The sequence below is a fragment of the Garra rufa genome, chromosome 1, assembly GCF_049309525.1.
Source record: "Garra rufa chromosome 1, GarRuf1.0, whole genome shotgun sequence".
Classification (NCBI taxonomy): Eukaryota; Metazoa; Chordata; class Actinopteri; order Cypriniformes; family Cyprinidae; genus Garra; species Garra rufa.
The window spans coordinates 67635345-67641344 of NC_133361.1; the positions used below are offsets into that span (position 1 = coordinate 67635345).

General features: G+C 38.2%; 1 long non-coding RNA gene across 1 annotated transcript; it reads right to left on the reverse strand.

The window, feature by feature from the left end:
- Window positions 1–13: 13 nt before the first annotated feature.
- Window positions 14–5106, reverse strand: LOC141325705 (uncharacterized). The gene is made up of 3 exons (XR_012353821.1): window positions 2943–5106; window positions 1309–1365; window positions 14–191 (listed from the first exon to the last, which is right to left on the reverse strand). It is a non-coding gene; the product is annotated as an uncharacterized lncRNA (long non-coding RNA).
- Between the last annotated feature and the right edge of the window lie 894 nt (window positions 5107–6000).

Genomic DNA, 6000 nt, shown 5'->3' on the forward strand with positions numbered 1-6000 from the left:
TTTAATGGTAAAGTCAAAGAGTGCTGAGCTCAGGATTCCAGAACAGCCAATATCAAATCTGACATTCTGGGCAGTCCAGGAATGTCTCACAAAACTAAATGCAAGTATTTATATTCTGGATCTGCAGGTCTCTCCTCCTGATATCGTTCGACCATTCTCCTCCAATCAGGGCCTGTTATCGCCAACCGCTCCTGCACAGAAAAGAAAATACAGCCCCATCCCATTCTTCTTCTTAGAGTGACCAAAAGTCTAGTCTAAAGTGACCTTCAAATTGCTACTACTTTTGCAGGGCTTCTTTTCTCCTACGTGCCTGTAAACAAAGGTTTCTCAGAAATGACATAAATGTAGAGAGTTCGCAACTACACGCACACATTTTACTAAACAGATTCTGTTACATAGTGTACACTTTGTCTTTTCATAAGCACAGAACATTCTGTCTTCTCATAAGCACAGAACAACCAAAACACAAATTTAAAAGCATTTAGAAAAAGTATTTTCTACAATGAGTGGTTTATTGGAGGCTGATTTTACTGTAAAATCTTTTAGTTTTATTCATAGTGGTATTCTGTTGCTAGACCTGTGCCTCAGTGACAAAACGTCTAAGCATTTTGACTTGCAGTGCTTAAACAATGCCAAAGGTATAATGCATTTTGGGGGCATTGACTATTTATATGAGAAGGATATTTAGTTTTGACACATGGATAAACTGTTTTGGGAGAGATATGAGCTTTTGCAGGGGATCCATGGTGTTGTGCTAAACCATCCAGGTTATTTTGACAAAAGCACTAAATGAATGCACATGTGCCAAGGCAATTGAGAAGGATCTGTGCTATTTTGACTGTACTGACCTTTTATATGGGAAAGGAATCTGCTTTTGAAGCATGGAAGAAGAGTTTGGGGAAAGATATTTGATTTTGCTAGTGAGCTATAATGTTGAGCAGAACTGTAAGACTGTTTGGCCAAATGACCTTATGGTTTTGAGAATGTCATCTCGGTTTCAAGAAATGAGCCAAACCAATCGAGAAAAACTGTAAACAAATTCAATGCATACAGACTGAAGTACTTTAAGTCTTTGGCTCACATTTTAACATAAGGTTATATATTCATTTAGAATTTGTTTTACCTGCAATATGCTCTTTAAAGTAATTCAGTCTGTGTGCATTGCATTTATTTAATACAAGTTCCACAATTTGAGTTGAATTACTGAAATAAATGAACTTTTCCACCACATATGTACTTGTATATATACATAATGTTGTATATATCATTGTATATACAGTCTGTGCAGTAGATGATCACACTACTTACCGTCTGAATCACAAGACTCCTCAGGATCAGGCCTCTTCTTCTGACTTCTGGATAACTCTGTAACAGAGAGAAATTAACATTATGAGACATTTATTAAGTTGGCTTGGGAAAGCCAACTTACTGAAATCCTATTTAAAGTGTAAGTTGCAGGTTAACCACCACAGCCTTTTAATGTGTAAATTAAAATGCTCTATATGTATATATTTAATTATTTCTGTCTTAAAATGCATTAAAATAACATTTATTGGGGTTTCTTCAAAGGTAGCGTGTTTTTTCAGTTACTGGAACTCGCAACCCATACTCTGCTAGATTCTTACTGTATTATGGCTATTTGGAGAACGACTGAGGATGTGGGAAACCATCAAATTCTTTATGGACCACAGCCCTACAATTTTTAACCGGTCAGGCGTGAGAGAGGGGAGCCATGGCACTCAAAAGAGTTATTAATGCTTGGTGTGAGGAGAATGAGTGTGTTGGCCAGGTGTCCTGGTGAGTAACGTTAGCTACGTTAAAGCTAGTCTAGCCTGGTGCAAACTTAACCTGGATAACAAGCAAGTCTTTTCAAAATATTGCCGTCATGTAGAATAGCAAGGAGGGACAACGACTGAAGACATTATTTACTTACAGTAAGTCAGTCCAAATCAGAGCTGCAACGTTAGAGATGCACACACTGCACAGGCATCAATCGCTAGTCTCATCGACGCCTCAAACGTCATGTAATACCCTTCCTCAATCCACGCGTTATCAATTTCTCACGATTTAATTAGCTATGTTTATTGTCAGAAAAGAAAAAGAGAGATCGATGTCCCCATCACTGTGTTTGTGTGGGCTACGCCACCCAATTGAATCAGCAGTGGAGAGTATGTGCTGCCGTGAGGTGAACGCGTTTTGGAGTTTAGTGGAACAGCTCGACCTCGACCAAATTAAACTTCAAACTAATATACACTTTAAACTACTTTAAACTTCAAACACAAAGTCAGTCTCTGAGAAAAGACTCCGCCTGGAGATAAGTAGTATCAAAGAACTTGTCCAAACACATAGAGTTGAGTGAGTACTGTGGTACAACACAAAAGAACAACTTGCAGACTGCCTTACCAAAAAGGGGGCATCAGCTTGTCAGTTACTCAAGGCACTGAGTGAAGGACAATGGAAACTGAATTAAAACAAAATCTGTCTTTGAGTTGTACTCGAGAGCTTGTTGAAATATGCTAGGTCGTATTTTTGTTCAAGGATGTTGTTGTTCAGTATTATGTCCTGTTAGTATGTTGAATTGAAAGTTATTTATTATATATATATATTAAAGAGTGGGAGTTTGTTAAGGTTAAGACATTAAACAATGTGTTCATGCACATTATATCTCTATGCTAAATATTGTTTAATATTTCACATGACTGTTTACCAAAACTAAAAGAGGACTCTTATTATGGAGTTCCCGGAAGAGCGTTGTTGTTATTGAGCACGAGTTGTAACAGCGAGTGTTGGTGTATGAATAAACGGATAACGTTAATCGATTCTAAAGTGTATTTATTTTGTATAACAAGAACTTTATAAGTGACTGCTCCTTTCAAAGCATTAACCTGATAAAAGGGTACATTTTAACTTGAACCTAACCTCTCCTATAATGACTTTCTTACCATCTTCTTCTTGCTCAGACGTCTCCATCATAACATGGTCTGAAGTGCAGCCTTGTTTACGTTTCTCAGACAAAGCGACTGTAATGAAAACACAGAAGAGAAAGGTTTTATATAGTACAAGTCACATGTTCTTTCCAAATTCCCAGTTAGTGTATATTGTTACAACTTACTAGTGTTAGATGCTCACCCTCTAATCCCAAGTCAATCTCGTCTAGAGATTTTCCTTTGTAAACTGTTGTTCCACATTCAATGGCCATGAGCAATTTGCTCATTTTAGCAAGTTGAAGCTAGGGATGCACCGATCCACATTTTTTCACTTCCGATCCGATTCCGATACCTGAATTTGGATATCTGCCGATACCGATACTATTCCGATACCAGAGCTCTATTTGCTTTTATATCACTATGACTATTATCATTATTGTTGATTTTATGAGGCTGTAACAAACTTCTCTACAAGCAAGTCTAAGTATCTCCCAAAAAGCAACTTGAGGTAAGTATGAGGTTAGAAAATGGCAGAAATCCCATCCTGAAAACAAATATGCAACTTTAAGGGTTTAAATTGATATTTATTTAAATTTCAAGACAGGGTTACTAGATACTAGTGCAATATACACTCTTGTTGCATAAAACAAAAAGGTTTTCAAATATTTGAAATAAAAAATAAATATTCACACTATAAATAGAACAATGTGCATCTAATCAACATAAATTCCGTAAATTCTTGCTTGTGTAGCAGCAACAAAATAAGGTTTTCAAATGTTAAACATTTTGAATAAAAGTGCAATAAGTGCACTTTTCGGATCAGCAAAAAACAAACAAAACAAAAAAAAGTTTGTTGTTTATTAATTACTGAATGCTTACTTTAAGTACTTCTAATCCACAGCAAAAACTAGCTGAACTAATATAATAAGTAACAAAACAAGAACACTAACACAAATGACAAGTGTAGATGAATACAACATAAAGTTACTAATAAAATCAATAATACTAGTATTCAGGTGCAGAAATTTAATAATTCATTGATAAATAACTAGTGCTTCTCACTGCAGGTATTTATAGGATGCTGTCTCTTTAAGGCCTAATGCACGTAATACTGGCACGCATCTCCTTCTCAGCTGTTTCGGTTCACTGAAGACATAACCGACGGTGTTACCAGAATAAAACAACGGGTATTTAAACATAACTTTGTATGAATGTTTCTGTTCAAGAGACGTTAAAGAGTAATCAGTCTGTGAATCGCGCAGTTTGAATCACGTCTCTCTCTCTCTCTCTCTCTCTCTCTCTCGCTCTCTCTCTCTGTGCGCGTGCTCGCTTCAGGTGTGTGCGGCAACGTTAAAAACAGAAAATAACACGCACGAAGTCTACAAATTATAAACTTTTACTCTATGATGGGTAATATTTAACAGTTAATCTACTAAATAAATCCACGAGGTGCCACCTCTCGGAACAACGGCTTTGCAAACATTGCACGTTGCTGTCTTTGCGGCGTTTCCGACCGTAAAGTATTTCCACACAGCGGACATGTATGACGCTCAATGCTAAACTGCTACCTGCAAACTGAAGATTTTCTGAAAGGAGGCATGTCATCTCTCTCAGTGTCTCATTGGAGCACAGACACGTCACCTAGCCCGGGATCACTTGTGAAGTCATTTCAGCAGACAGCACTGTACGTAGACATAACTCTGGATCGGAAATTTCTCTAGGTTGGATCGGAAATTTCCGATCCATTAATTAAGCTGGTATCGGAACCCGATACCGATACTGGATCGGATCGGCCCCATCCCTAGTTGAAGCGTGTTCTCGGTTAGGCGATAGTATTCCCTATGAATACGGATGTCATGTCCCATAAATTTTGCAACTTGATCCATTTCATGGTCCTTCAAGTTCATTATTTGACAGAGGGTTGCGATGTGTTTTCTCAGTTGGGTAGAGGTCAAGGTCTCAGGATGTTTTGCATTACATTCATTTGCAAATTTTCTTAAGCAGTCTGAGCCTCTTATGTGGCAGTCTGAATTTTGTCTTGCAAAGACATATTTGTTTGTCTCAGAAATGTTATTTTCTTGAGTCCTGTGCTCAATCAGGAAGTCAAGTGATCTTGTCATCTTTCTGGTGAGAAGCACTGGTACTTTTCTGCCTCTCTTGCCTCTTATAACAACTCTAGTGAAGTCCTTACTCAGGTCCTTTTCTAATTTTGAAAGGCACTGCATAACATCCTCATTAAGAGGATCTGTATTTTTGCTCTCATAAGTCTGAAGTAGCATTTTAGCTGCCTCGCCTTGGCGCCTTCGGTTGAAAAGTATGATTTGGGAAAGAAGAGTTTCACTTAGCATTCTGTATGCTTTAGGGTCAGGACCCTGTATTAGTTTCTCTCTGGCATTTTCTTCAGTTGACTTCAAATATTTTTGAAGTGTAATTATGTCTTCAGTTAGAGGAATCATTTCTTTCTTGTTCCATTTGTTTTCCTCTAGGTTTGTCCTAGCACGGTGTGAGATATAGTGGTTCCACTCTGAACTCACTAAACCCAGAAAACTCCTGACTCTGTTCGCAGCAACCTCATTTTCTGCTTTTACATAATTGCCTATAAGTATATCACCAACTGTCTTAAAGGAGAACTCCGGTGTGATCTTGACCTAAAGTGTATTGAATCATGATACCGAGTGTGAACGTACCTTGCATATTTCATCTCGGTTTGTGTCCAGCTGTCCGAAATCTGGGGTCAGTTAGCCGATGCTCACAACAGGCTGTCTATGAGAGTGAACAGGGCATCGGAAAAGCCATGTAAATAAATCACTGTTTTACGCCATTTACGAGGCACAAAGTAGCTCCACACTTCATCGGTAGACTTCCTAGGGCCCTGACATTTAAAACGAGACATTGAGAACTCAGAAAAAGCACCGGTAGTTTATTTACAAGAAGATTTATACAGACATCTTCCACCAGGAACAGAGCAGTCGCCGCCATCTTAAATGTAGTCACGATAGGTCGAGTGTCGAGCACGAAGGAAACTACAACCCGATACGTTGATAACCTGATAAATTCATTGGTGCTCGACACT